Genomic DNA, 16,022 nt, shown 5'->3' with positions numbered 1-16,022 from the left:
CCTGGTCCCCTATATTTTATTTTACATTGTACTTCCACTCCTCTCGTATGCTTCTGTCATTCTTTAAAAAAATAAAAAAATATATACAATTACAAATTATAATTTACAGGCACGATTATAATCATACCCTAAATTGTAATTCTATTATTTTACTTTGTGAGTTAGCTAGCTGATAGAATGTGGAAAATTTGGGCTTAAAATGCACAATTGATTCAAAATTAAACCCTAAATTCTACAACCAATACTACACTTAAAATTAAAAAATGTGGTGAATAAAATGTGTTCAGGATTTTACCTAAATAGTTGAAACTCAAATTGATAATGTAGTTTGTGAGATGTCTTAGAAGACTCAGACTACATTTCAACTTGTAAATTGTAACCCCATTTTGATCAATGATGATTTGATGCTTTTATTGAAACTTGGTAGCTTGTACAGAAATCTGAGATTGAACAATGAAAATAAAACCTTATGGTCTACACAAATTTTTTTTTTTAGAAATTAAAAAATTGGGAGAGTTGATACTATGTTTGATATTAATTTTTGCTATGTACATTATACAACTAGTATTATAATTTATTGTGAAACATACAACGTTACAAAATAATTTGTGATTAAGTTTACTAATTATTGCTAATTACTAAAGAGTTAGAGACTTCTTTCTAAAGATTTCATTTCTGGGGAAATTAAAAAAGAAAAGATGAGTGCTGCAAAAATCATCCCAAAATACATCTTGAGCCTTTGACCTTTGATGATTGAATAATGATCCTGGCAAATTGAATGTCACCTCTATGGATGTTGCATCTCTACACCATGTCATAATGAAGCTATGAATATTGATTTCACACTTGATACATGTATACCACGTGTCTTGTTTCCATGGGCATTTGGGAAAATAAATTGGCTATAGCTGAAATTAGCCCGAAATACATCAGTAGCCATTGATCTTTGCAGATTAAACAATGGTCAGTGCATCCCCTTTCTAGTACAATGTAAATGATGTCAACACCATGTCACCACATGTCACTATGATATTTAACAAGTCCTAATATATAGTGATTAGTCACATATGATATGTGTATGCCATGCATCTTCTTTTCATGGGTATTTGGGAAAACAAACTAAGTGTTGCCAATATCAGCCCAAAATACACCCGCAATTGTTGATCTTTGTTGATCAATGTGTCTCCTATTTGGTAAAATATAAATGATGCTGACACTATGTCACTACGTGTCACTATGATATTTACTAAGACTAAATAAATGGTGATTAGTCACACATGATACATGTATATCATGTATCTTTTGTTTGGGATCATTTGGCAAAAAAGTTGAGTGCTTCCCAAATTGGCTCGAAATATATCTTGAGGTATTGATCTTTGTTCATCCAACAGTAGTCAGAGCATCCCCTTTATATTATTAACACTTGTTACATTATAATAATTATAATATTAATAATAATAATAATAATAACCAAATTTTATTTCATAATACTATAAATAACTGAAATTTAATTAAATCGTTTCATTGATTAGGAGTGGGATACCAAGTTACTATTAATAATAATTCGACATATAAATAAACATCGATTGTTGTATTTTTAATTAGTAAGTTGCAAGTAAAACATAATTGGTATTATTCATAAGATAAAATCGTAGATAATATTATAGATATATGTTTTTTGCGAATTCAAAATATTTAATTATCATATTTTAAATAAAATTAATTAAAACAAAAAATAACCCTTATAAAAGCCCTCCATTATATCATTACATTTTAAAAAATTATAGTTATTTTGCTCCAAAGGAGTATTAAGTTCAAATCTAATAGTAAACTAATTTCTTTGCCTTATAAAATTTACATATCAATTCCATGATCTTTTTACTATATTCAAAGAACCATAGTGTAGACTTTCTATGATTCTTGGACAAGATGTTGGAATTCTTTAGAATTACTATGGGGAGGGGGGGGGGGGTGTTGTGAATCAATTATTCAGGGTCCAAATGTACAAATAAAAAATTTCAATGCTTAACAAATTCATATCCATACAACCATATCATGCATGCATCCATTAGAACATCCAATACCTTAACTTAGTAGGTCACTATCCTAGGTCAAAATAACTTTGCAGAAATGTAAACATGAAATACCACAAACTCATTGACACAATTTGACACAAGGCTTTTACGTGGAAACCCAATTTGGGGAAAACTGCTAGTAATATGCTACCAAATTCACTCTTATGAAGTGATGTCCTATTAAAGGCAAACACTATTAAAGGCTACAATATACACTATCAAATGTGACCTAGTTAAAGGATTTCAATCACCCTATTAGGTGTGAGCCTTGTTAGAGAAATTTAGAACATTCCATTAGAATTTCACCTGATTAAAGAATTTACAAATGACTATTAGGTCAACCTTAATCCAAAGGATTTATCTAGACTGATATAGTTGTTAAAAAGTAACAGTAGGACTTGATCTAATACTAAAATACAAATCAATTACAAATTATGGATCTCTAGTTCAGTCCTCCATTCTACTTGGCATTCATACCCTTCATCTCTAACAACTTGCTCACCCTTCAAGCATTCATCCTCTTAAGCCTTATTACTTTGTATGCCAAATGCAGTCTCTTCTATTCGGCCACCATATGAAACAACACCCAAGACTTTTCTTCCTTTGGTTCTCTCAAATGACAACCATTTGTTCTAGCTTGCTATCTCTATAAATAGAGAATTTAGATCTTTTTTCATTTAACCACAATCATCTATTTTAGGGTTAGGTAAGATTCAATGAATCTACCCACTTTTCCATTTTAGTCCCTCTAGAAACTTCTTTTACAATCCTCTTTGAATTCACCTCAAAATGGTTTATCTTGAATTTTTTTGCCACCAACTCATCACAGAAATCTTCCACACACTTCACACAATTCAAGAAGTCAAATTAGTCGACTTAGATTTGTCAAATCTTTGATTTAACACATTTTGATGTCACTCAACATCTATACTATTCACTTAGTAGTAATAGACTTCTGATACTCGACCAATACTGGGTTGCTCGACATCAACTACATCTTCTTAGCTTGGTCACCACTATTATTTCCCTGATTCTTGACACTTACTATATTTTACTGATGCTCGACACATGTTGAATTTTTCTTAGCCTAAACTAAGAATTTGATTGACTTATATTGTTTGCTCAACCTAGCTTGGCAGACACTTTTTATGAAAACACTTCTTCTTGGATTAGCTAAAGTAACCATTTAATTTAGCCTTAATTAGATCAACAATACATCATATCATCCATGTCTTACTTGGTCTTAGTGCTCCTTTTATACATAAAATAACTCAACCTTTCTCTAGGTGCTCTTGTTATCTTATCTTTTTAAATCCTCTTCATCAATAAAAAATATGATAACATTAAGACCAAAAAGCAATTGCCTCACCAGTAAGTAGCAAGTTTGACATTATTGAAAAAATAATGATTGTTCCATGATAGGTTCTACACTTCAAACAATCTCTTTTCGACACAAGATCCTTATTAGAGAAGTAGGATAAGAACAAATAAATAATTCTTCTATCTACTGTTATCGATCTTATATATCCTTGTTTAATCAAGACAATTTGCTTTGTGGATTTTTTTTAAAATTTATTAAATTATGTGGTCTTGAGTAGTTACTTTTGAGATTATCAGAGTTACTCATAACGTATATAGTTAGATTTCTTAAATATTATTTTATCCTTATTTTGGTGTTCGATGAATTGATTATTGTAATGTCAATCATGTCTTCTAACCTCATTTTATAGATTTTCTAGGAGACTTGAAATGTCAAACTTATTATTTTCTTGTTATTCTTTCCCATGATTATAATGGGAGGGTTATTAAAATAATTGATTATTAAATTAAATTATTCCCAAGAAAAAATTATTTAAGTCTAGTTTTTATTTATGAAGTTAGAAACATTTCTACAAATTTAAAAAATAAATCAAGGCAATAATAGTGATTCCTCATATTTTGTATGTTGACTAAATCTAGAAAGGAGGACTTTGCTTAACAAAATTCAGCTATTGCAACACATTTAAGTGTCTGGGATTAGGAATTTTGATTGCCATGATGAATTAAAAAACTTCCCTTATCTTATCCTTGTTTTAATTTATCTTCACTTATACCTTGATTATGTTTTGATTTTTTTTAATCTTGGATTAAGATAGTCAACCACTTATCAAATTTGTTTTATTATTCTTACGATTGATGCTTTGCTATTTTGGGGATTCAATTGCGCTTGTGAATATTTCCTAGTTTTGTAATTTAGATTTGACTTACTTCAAATATTTCAATTCCAAAGGGAATATTTTCTATCATAAATTAATAGAGTATTGATTTGTCATGCTTTAAAATTCATTTTTTTACAAACCCTAACTGTCACGAGCCATCGAACCAACTTTATATTAATAAATATATTTTCAGTGGCTTACCACTTTTTGCCAAAAAATAAAAAGCCTACTTGGGTCACAACCTTATTGTTCTTTATGACTAGTCTACTCTCTTCTTCGTTACATTGATTACTGCATATAACTGACCTCAGAGACAATTATTTTATAAAATAAATACTTCTAAATGTACTGAACAATCTTGTTAAACTAAAATTCCCTTTATTCAAAATATTGGTCCTATAAAAGGGACAACCAAATGTAAAGATGATGATAATTACAATGCTAATTTAGTAAAAATGTTGCAACTTATTCAAATTCCATATAGTTTTGATCTCATACTAGTTTTTCTATCTACCTTTTTAATTTCTATTTAAACAAAGAATTGAAAACACCATAAGACCCCATTAATCTCTCTTACTAAAATATGAAAGCCTGATTTTTATAAAATATATATTCTATTCATTAAGATAATATAATTAAAAGTTATATAAAATTTTTTGATAGACTAAACCGAGACAAGAAAGCCTTATAGACACTAAGAAAATGAGAGAGACAAAAAAGAAGATGACCTTGAAACTAGACCATAGACTATGTGAAAGGCTAAAGGTCGAGAGAGAAAAAAGGAACAAACCCCAAAAGATACAATTCTTAGAGGATAGATGAATAAGAGAAAGGGCTACAACCAACTAGATGACCAAGGAAGAGAGTCCCAAAACCAAAACATCTATGTAAAAATAAACCCAATTCACATTAAGCCCTTAGCTTCAAGATACCATTCAAGAACTCTCCAGTACTCACAAATGTAGATGTGTGTGATAGCTAGAAGGAACAACCAATTATTTATTATATCCTCATGTCTCATAGAAATGCCCAAATGATTCTTGATTTCCAATATAGGATAAACCTGAACTGAGAAATTTTGAAATTCATATTCACTTCTTTTACGAATGCAATGATCAAAACATAGTTCAAGAAGATGTAGAGGATGTTGGCACAAGCAAAAATGGGAAAATATTGAAATCCATTTTTTCAGTATTTTCTATGTTCTAGTATTTTTCATTTTAAAAGGTCTCTAGGGCATTTTTGGGCTTCGATAGGACAAAAAAGTCATAACACTACGCTTAAGACTTTGGAAAATAAATGTAGTTTTCTAGAATATCTTTCCAAAAAATTTGACAGTTCATGATTTTGAGCTACGAGTAGAAAGTTACGACTTCTACAAGTAGAAGTAAATTTTAATATAGTTTTTTTTATAGTTTTTATAGTTGTTAGAGTTTATTTTGTAATTAATTGGTTTGTGGACTTTTTGTTTTCATTTCTAAGGGATAACAACGACCCTTGGGATCCATGAAACTTGTATAAATGGATCACTTTTGGCTAGCAAAAAATCTACTATTGCATTTTAATTGTTTTCAATTTTAGCCATAGTACTGCAGGTATTATAACCTAAATTCATAATTTAAATCATACAAAGCTTATCATCTATATTTTTGAGGACCAAGTCTAGCTTTTTGATTATGGATTATTTGAAAAAATTCCTACAGAAGTTCCTAATAGCTTCTTTATCCTCATCTACATGCATAATAATGGCAATAAATAGAGAAAACATATCTATATTGTACTTTTGTCTATCCATAACAATAGAAAAATCCTCCCCAACCACCCTATTGATAGCCATAAAGATCAAATTATTCATATTTTTCACCATTTTTCTAATCCTTAACTCATTGACCTCCCCCCAGAATGACATCTCTCTCTTGCTATACCTCATATGAGTTGGGGTATCCATGCAACTCAAAAACCAAAACCTATTAGAGAGCCAACGACAGGGAGCTAAAGCTAAAAACTAATTCTCAAATGATAGCTAAAATCTAAAGCTCTAACTATGTTTAAATAGAAAATTTCTTAATAATGATTCAATGTTTGATAAGACTAAATGGATGAAGATTTCATTTCCCAATACTTTTAATAAGTTCTTTTCATTCACAAAGTTTCCTGAGTAAATGTGGCTAAGTTTTCATTTCTAATTTTGTATCATTTGTATCAAAAGCCACATTTTTACCTTGTTTTAAATCCCCAAAACTATTTATTTGTCAGATTTTAGGATTTTTTACATGTGATAGTAGATTTACCTAATGATATGATAGTAAGAAAAATCACTGATAATTATCTCCACATTAATAATGTACTTGTTTGTGTGTGCTGGGCATCATTTCTTATTATGCTTTTGGATCCTTATTGGAATAAGTTGAATTGATTTATTATGTTACCACCTATGCTATGGTTATTATGAATTTTTCTAAATGTTGAACTTATAAATGTTCTTATTGCTAAGGACCTTAAATACAACAATCTTGGGATTATAAAGACCCAATTTCTATTGAGATGTTGTCATCTAACATGCTTTCATACCCTTCTTCTTGGGTTGTATCTCCTTCCCATTCCTAGGCATCAATTTGATCTTTTACTATGGATACATCAATCTAGTTCAGAATGGTAGAGCACAAACATGGAGAAAATCAAACAAGAAATCCATCTTTTTACAATATTTTGGAGTCTAGTCAAGGAATCCATCAATATCTTCTACTACCAATATTGGATAAGTAGGGGCTTCTTTGTTTCCTATCATCCTCTGGTAATGGAATCTTTGTTTGGGGATTTTTAAATCCTCTCTGATATTCAAGATGACTATTGCAAGATCTTAAATATAAGATACCTTGAAAAATCTTCTACTTAATAGTTCTAATATGACTTTATCTGGATCTACTTGTAATGCTGAAGCAATACACATGACAAGAATGTCTAAATTTACTTTTTACCTTTCCCCATTATTTATAAATTCTTGACCTAGTATTGTTTGCACTACTCTAACTACTAAGAAATGAGTTGCCAACATTATACTTGTAAGTCTATGACCATCAATTGAGTAGTCAAAAGATTTATGGATCGTCGGTCCTTTGAGCTTAATGGGGGTAGACATGACTTGAGCCTTAGATGAATATAGAGGTTGAAGGTGATGAGGCATCTAATTATAGGGAAAGAGATAACTAACTAAAAGATGAACCAATTCAATCTTGGTTAAAAGAATGCAACCATAAAGAGCTAAACTTTTAGAAGGTTTGTAAATGAATTATATTTTAACAATATGAATATCTAATTAGTCATTAAGGGTTTTGTTAATGTGAATGATTAATAATTAATTATATCTTCTTAGTTCTTTTTTAACAAGTATGCTTCCTCCATCAACCCCTGCATTTTCTAGAAAGTTAGCTTATTTATTGCCTTCCCTATATATGTGTTGAATTTGGACAACCTTTAAATGATATATTAATTCTAAAAACTATTCTAATAACTGCTAATTAGGGTTTCCTTTTTTCCTGATTGCATTTGAAATGATTTGTGAATCTCCTTCAATTACCAATTTCTTGATCCCTATTTCCAAACTGAGATGCAATCCTTCAATTAATGCCTCCAATTCTATGACATTATTCGGTACATTGTTGACCCTATGGTAAGATATATTTTCAATTAGGGACAAAACACATAGTCATTTAGGAAAGTTGGTTAATAGTGCAGCCAAGCTTTCCTTCAGTCAACATAATTTAGTGTAGCCTGAGTAAACCAAGTATACTAGTCCCAATATGAACTGAGCATCATCATATGGTACAAGAATCATAGTGTAACTCGAGTTAGTAGTGTAAACCAAGTCAAAACTATGAACCAAGTAAGAAGTATTTACTGAATGTTCAGTATGAACCATGCATTCAATACATGTAAGGAAAACAATGTGATCCAAGCTCATAGTATCACCCAAACATTCAGTATTGCCCAAGTTCACTATATTGCCCAAGCTTTAACATAACATCTAAATACATAGTTTGACCCAAGTATCAACATCAACCAAACTAAAAATGTAATTTGATTATTCTAAAGATACCTTTTCTTCTGAAGCTAAGTTGGAATGAAAATATTATTTGATGACTATATAAGGAAGGTGAAATGTTTTGTCTAACAATGAATGAAAGAAATAAAAGAGATATACAAGAGGAACAAGTGAATATGGATTACAAAAGAAGATAGAGAATATTAATTAGCAGGCTACCAAGTAGTATAAATGGCAGAAAAAGACACATCTATCACAAATAGGTGATTACAATCTTCAAAGGATCTATATCAACAAATCAAGTTGTAAACAACGATCATCCTACTAATTTCATCCTAATAGTTGAATAAGGTAAATCCTCTAACAAGGTGGACCTAGTAGTCCTTTGTAAAATCTCCTAATAGAGTACATACTTCATTGTATAGTAAAATACTTTCACAAGGTGGACCTAGCAATCCTTTATACTCCTAAAAAAGTAGATCACCATAAGTTATCAATTGTAAGCCATAATAGGCCAACTTTATTACTATAGTAGTGAAGCATTGTGGGTGTCATCCACACTCTAGTTTTACCTTCTCCTTGGACGGTTTTTGAGTTACCAAATATTGTGTCAAAATGTTATGGTATTGATTTCTTTATTGCTTTATGTTTATGCATAACAATAGATTAGACAATCTAATAAAGAAAGGCAAGAGAAATCTAAGTCAAAATATTGAAGTGGTTCTTGATTCACCCGCCCCCCCAAATACCTATCTATTGTTAAATTTCCAACATAACTTTCCTGAGGATTTGGAAAGTTTAGCTATCCATTATTTATTATCATTATGAATGATGCATCCTAAACTACATTGCCCAGATTACCTCTGGATGCACCATCAAAGTTCAATTTAGTCCATCCATTCGGTGGTGGACTACATTTAAAATTTAATCTAGCAATCTTGTTATCTTTAGAGTACATCATGGGAGGGTTGGTAAGATTGTGCAAATTTTTCTTCATTTACACATCCCAATCATACAATAATCCTTCTTCTTTAATCAAGTTTCTGAGATTGTTAATTGTGTCCTCTATGATACTAGCCTCTACTATGTTCAAAAAAGAAGTGATAGATAGTTCCTCATTCATGAATATTCTATGGTTTCTTTCCTTCAAAATTTCCCATGGTAAAATAGATATGGTTACCTATTGACACAATTGTCTCCACCCTTACTTGAGGTATGACCCTCAAGTGAGCTTGTGTAACATGGAAATAATCTCCAAGTGTGGGACTTGCACTCTAAGGTTGAATCTTTGGAGAAAGCTGGCTTGCTCACTACTAAGGTGCAACTAAACTATAGTTTGAGAGGAAAAAGGAGAGGGAGAATTAGAATTAAATATGCATAAAGGGAAAGGGGGGGTGATGCACCAAATAGATTGTTGATCTACTTCTTCCAATAACTGCACTAAAATCCAATAGACCCTACAAGACATACCACTATCTATATTCTTTCAACCATAACACCATAAAATAAACTAATAAATTAATATAACCATACAAGGAATACAGTAGATTCACTTAACAGATTGATTAATTGAAGTGAACATAATCATAAGGTACTACAATCACCAAAATACATCCAAGAAAATGAGGCATTATACATTGCATAAATTTAATTGGTTGAGAATGGATGAAAAAAAAAAAATTTCTATTAAATAAGAGGCAAATGCATTTACATAGAATAATTATGCAAAAGATTAGAGAAAAGAGATCTCGAGAATAAAAACAAAACTTTCCTTTATGGGGTGCAGGGATAACTCAAATACAACCTTGAGTTCAAACTCCAACAATGATGGAGTTGAGGTTACAAAGTGCATAATAAATGAAGAATAAAAAATAAATTTGATCATGAAGTGCAATATGAAGCTAGAAGTGACATGAGGATACCAAAACAAGTGCACCCATCTACAAGAGATTGAATCACCAAAAATTTGATCATTTCATGCATTAAAGAGGCATGGAGTGCAATGATGTCATGTGGAAGTCACTTGGTATTGGACAACATGCTCTGATAGTGTGCCTCAACTGCACAAACTTGTTTCATGCTATTGCCAAAAAAAATAGGGAGGGATAATAGGACATGTTATCTACCTGTAACAAGTAGGGTTGACCACGGGGGGAAATATGATTTTCCCAAAATTGAATGGTGGCCATTGATGAAGGTTTTCATTCAAAACGAATGACCCAAAGGTGGCAAGAATCTCTCTGATGAAGGAATTAAGATGCAACCATTGATCAAGATTCTCCCTTTAAAATATATGGTGAAGATGAAATGAGGAAACCCAAAGATGCATTAGATCCAATGACTGTAGTTCAATTCTTGGCTTTGAAGCCCGGTTGAGACTCCGTAGTGGGAAGAAATGATGGAATGGTGACACTTGGATGGATCTTGTATTTTTTTTAGACAAGAATACCATCTCATAAAAACATGTGGGTTGTTGACGTGCCTTTATATTTGATAGAACATACAATGATCTTTTAATCTTCCATTGAATCTTCATTGTTGATTTATGTGTGTGCACATTGGGCTAACTTAAGCACTAGAGATGGGACCTTTCACCATGACGAAGAATTCTAGTTTTTGGGGACTTTTTGAAACATCACAACATGAAGCAACTTTAGAATGGAGACGTGTGACAAAATCTTGCACTTTCAGGCTCTAAAGCATCAAAGAAACATTGTGGTATGAGGAAATGCTAGAATTACAATGCGTGGTAGCATAATGTTGGAAGTACATGGAGAAATTGTGGACAACAAAGATCTACTACCCATGGACCCACAAAATTTGAGCTCGCACATGTGGATGAATCATCATCGACATAACTTTGCTAACCAAGGACCCATAGAGCCCACTTGACTAGAGTACTTATCATATGTGGCACAATCTCTCTTTTTCATGAGGATAAGCAAATATAACATGAGAGTCATTGATCCTTTTTTGTGTGGCACAATTTTAGGTTTTAGAGCCTTGAGGAAACATTAGAGCATGATGAAATATTAGAATGGAAAAGTGTGGCAACATCTCAGGCTTTTAGGAAGATGGGTAGATAGCTTGTGAAAACATGACAACCATCGAATCTCATATCCAGTCATCCCAACCAAGAGAAAATTGAGAGAAATTGGTCAAAAGAAAAAATTGGAACTTAGTAAAAGAAAAAATTGAATCAAATCAATCAAAGAAGGGACCAAGCTAACATGAAATGTTAATCACCAACTCTAGCATGATGACCCACTGCAATGAAAACAACCCATTAAAGGTCTCTCTGATGAGATATCCATGATGGGGTGAATTCATTTGGCATGGAGTCACCAAAGAGAATGAAATGTTGTCCCACCTACAATTTCACAAAATCTACAACCAACAAAATACAAAAGTTCTAGGGAGCTCCTAAATGCTCAGGATAACTCCAAAAATGAGATAATTGTGTATGTGCACTTCTTGGAAGAAAAGAGACCTACTCTAATATGTACATAAAACCTTTAACCTTCTCTCGAAGCAAGGTTTAAGGTGAATTCCCTTGACTGGGATTGGAAGAACTTCACCATTGTGCCTGGATAGCTAAAAAGTGTTGGTGCCTTTGCAGTTTTTGATAATATATGGGTCATTCCACCTAGCATCAAAGTTGGAGTGCCTACCAAGTTTATCTCTATCAACATCCCACTTTAAGACAATGTCTCCTTCCCTAAATATTCTAACCATAGCCTTCCTTTCAAAACTCCTCTTGACCTATTGTTGATTGCCTTAAGTGTATGCATAGTTTGTTGTCTCTTTTCTTCTAGCTCCATTGTTTTAGCTAGCTTGACTGTCATAGAATCATTTTCAACAAGCTCCAATTGATGAGCTAGTTCAAGAGAGGGAAACTCAAGTGAAATAGTAATCCTTTCTTCCCTTCTATATTCTAGAATGAAGGGTGAGTTTCTAATTTCTCTCTTGGGTGTAATTCTATTAGCCCAAAGGGCAGTCCTCAACCTGGTATTCAAACACCTCTAATTATCTTCAATTGTTTGTTTTATGATTTTGATGAGGCTCTTAATGGAGGAATCAACCATGTTGGAATTTACAAGTGGGAAGATTTACTCCTAAGGGGGAGGGGGGGTGTGAATCAAAAGTAACTAACTTTAACCTTTAAAGCTTTTAACTGAGATCATTCACATGCATCTAACAGATCCACTTAACATGAAAAATAAAGACATGCATGAAAATAGATAAAACCTCCAAAATGAGAAGATAAAAATGGGGTGGGGATGACACCCACAAATTATCACTATAGCAATATGTAACTTGTTAAGATTACAAAGTTTGACCACTTCCAATGGTCTACCCTATGAAAGGCTTTCCCTGTTAAAGGCTTTACACCCTGTTAAAAGTGACCTATCTAAAGGATTTGCAAACACTCACTTAATATGTTACCTTGTTAAAGGATTTACAACCCTATTAATGATCTATAATATGGCCATTAAACCAACCTATCTCCATGGGATTTTCATTACTAATAAAATGGCTAGAAGGCATTAGACTGTGTTGATCTGATGACTTACAATCTTTAATTACTAATTTGAGATCCTTGTTCTACTCAATCTCATCTGATCCTTCCTGATCTGATAACTCTCTACTCGTATTGCTAATACTCTATTCTAAACAACTTGATTCTATAGTGCGAATCTTCTTCTAAGTCTTTACACCCCTTTGAACTTTTCTAGCATTCTCCCATACAACCCTCACATGCATGAATTATGTGGTATCAACCTCCTTATAAAGGCTTCAAAGACTTAGGGTTACATATGAATCTATGATTGATATTCATCCAACTTTTCTTGCTCAAATATTTACACTTTTCCTATTGGTTGCATGCTTTCTCCATTTTTTTGATTGGCTACATGCAGATACACAAGGAATGTAAAAGATTCGATCTTATCTTTTAGATCCTTCAAGATCCATCTTGAGTCATCTCAAAAATGGTTTACATCTGAGTTTTTGAAGGCACAAACTCATATGCTGATTCTGTGTTACTCGACGCTTACTAATTGCTGATGCTCGACACATATAGGATTTCTATCTTGCTTAGCTCCTATAGTAAATTTGTCTCATTTGACATTTATACTTTTCTTAGCACCTATAGTGACTCGGCATCTATAGTGACTCAGCACCTAAAACATACTCGACACCTATTGAATTTTTGGCTTGGCACATACTGTAGCTCGACATCTATATCATACTTGGCATCAACTTAGAAATTGGTTAAGTGTGTTGACACTCAATTGTGAAAACCAATATGAGACCAACAATCTCCCTCTTTGACATGAGTGTCAAAAATACTTAACTAAACATTATGAATCTGATCTCAATGAGTATAATACACATCTTGTTTGGCATATGTACACAACTTCAAAAATTTGTTCAAAAATTTGTAGAAGACTATATACCTCAAAAACTTGTAACTCTCCCTAAGCTGATGTGCCATTTCTATATCCAAGATTCCTTATGTTGGATTTGTCTGATGCTGTTGTTTTTGATACAATTTATCTTTTCCTTGGCGTTCTACCCCTGTCTGCTCTATTTCTATCTACTATGTTTTTACTCCCCCTTTCACACATTTCCCTTGCAATTTTTGCATCCTTTTTGGCTGTATCTCCTTATAACTCCTTAAAAATAATTTTTTTATCAATTATCTCTCCCTTTGGATATATCTCCCACTTTGGGTGTCATTTATTATATCCAATTTATTATATCTCCCCCATTTCTTATTATCTCCCCTTTTTCAACACTTATGTCAAAGGGTCCTAAGAATGAATTGAATACTTAGCTAAAAAATATTTATTTACCTCCATGATAATCTTTAGAGCAACATCCCAATTGTCTAATGCAATTTCTAGTGCTTTAAGTTGGATGGTTGTCTCTGTTGCAAGGTGTACCAGGCCTTCTAATGTAGAAAGATTTGGATCTTTCTTCAAAACATTCTTTGCATTGACCATCTCTTTATGCAAAACTTTCATATGAGGGGTTATGGAAGGCTGTATCTATATCAACTTGGCCTTGATGTTAGCCTTATCTGTTTTGAGTATAACTAATTCCTTTTGGGTGTGAAGCATGTTAGCAAAATTCTTCTCACTTTGAGCTAGATCCTTTGGTAGTTGTGTGATAGATACCTTGAGGTTCCTCTCCAAGCTCAATATCATTTGGCTAGTCTCTTGTGTGAAATATGAGGAATCACACAATTTGGAGTACAATGAGAAGATATTCTCAAGTACTACTTTCAATTTCTCTACCTTTTTAGCTAGTTCCACCTATGATAGTGCTATCTCACCAAATATTTTCTTGTATACCTTCATTTGAAATTTCTTCTCAGACCACTCAAGTAATTTGACATTTTTATCAAGGTCTTCATTTTGTACCTAGTCCACTATGTTGGATAGTTGCTCCATGATGGGCTTTGTCTCATCAGGCACTATTAGGCTGAAAGCATCAAGAAATATGTCTTTGATTTCTATCAATGCTTTCCTCTGTCTATACTCATTTTTGAGCATTTCTTGCTTCTTCTTCTTCTCTAGTGCCTCTTGCACTTTATTAATCTATGCTATGTTCATTGTTTTATGATCATAACTTGGTATGACTATCTCCTCATCAAGTGCAGGGTCTCCATAATGAAGTATCCTTGCTACCTTGGTAGAGCTTGAGCCTAGTGTTGATATTTGCAATGGTACTACTTCAATACTCGACTACTTAATAGGAGTCCCCATAGCAAGAAAATTGACCAACATTTGTATTGCCTCTCATTCCCTCTCCTTGGGGTTTTCTCCTCTTTTTTGTCTTCCTCAGTTCTTCCTTGATCAATTATAGTGATAAGAGGAGGTGCACCTTGACTCTATGTTGTAGGATTAGAGGTATCCCTTTGTCCTGTTTGCTCCTTTGCTTGCTCCTTAGTAGTTGAAGTCTTTGTATCTATGGAATCAACCTTAGTAGATGCATCTTGTGCTAGTTGCTCTTGTGGTTGTCCACTTGTAGCTATTGGAGTTTGTGATGGTGGTTCTTGTGGATTCACCTTCTCTTTGGTAATCTCAGCTACTGCCTTTTGTAGTTCCTCTACACTCACCAAAACTAGATTAGTGCACAATTGTGCTTGGAAAGTAGTTTGGTAAAGGATCTTTTTGAGATCCTTTGCAGTTAGTGGGTTGATGTTCTGACTAGTAGTGTCAGGAACACCCTTCACAATTATTGTTTCTGTAGATGTAGGTGTAGCATGTGGAGGACTAGGTGGTGGCAATTGTGTGTCTTGGACACTTTGTTTCTATTGATGCTTCTCAACTATTGCCTCATCACCTTTTTGTGTTTCTTTCTCCACTGTTACCTCTTCCTTTTCTTTCTCTCCTTTTTCCTCCTTTTCAATTTCCTCTTCCTCTTCATCATTATTTCTTCCCTCAAAGGGATCTTCTTGTCCTTCCTTTATTGTTTGAAGGCCATAAATCACTTTCCACATGAGAGTGGACTTCTTTACAACATCTTCAATTTTAGTTTGTAAAATTATTTGGGTGCAAATTTGCTCCCATGTTTCTTGCTTGCCTTGCTTATTTGACCTTTAGTGAGGTCAGACATTACACGAGCCAAAGTTGACTCCGTTATTTATTTCTCCATTTTTTGGCAATAATGCCATTTATTTTATGCAATTGTATATAA

The sequence above is a fragment of the Cupressus sempervirens genome, chromosome 4 (genome assembly GCF_028749045.1).
Source record: "Cupressus sempervirens isolate cs-2001-9-10 chromosome 4, ASM2874904v1, whole genome shotgun sequence".
NCBI lineage: Eukaryota > Viridiplantae > Streptophyta > Pinopsida > Cupressales > Cupressaceae > Cupressus > Cupressus sempervirens.
This window is presented reverse-complemented; position numbering follows the sequence as displayed.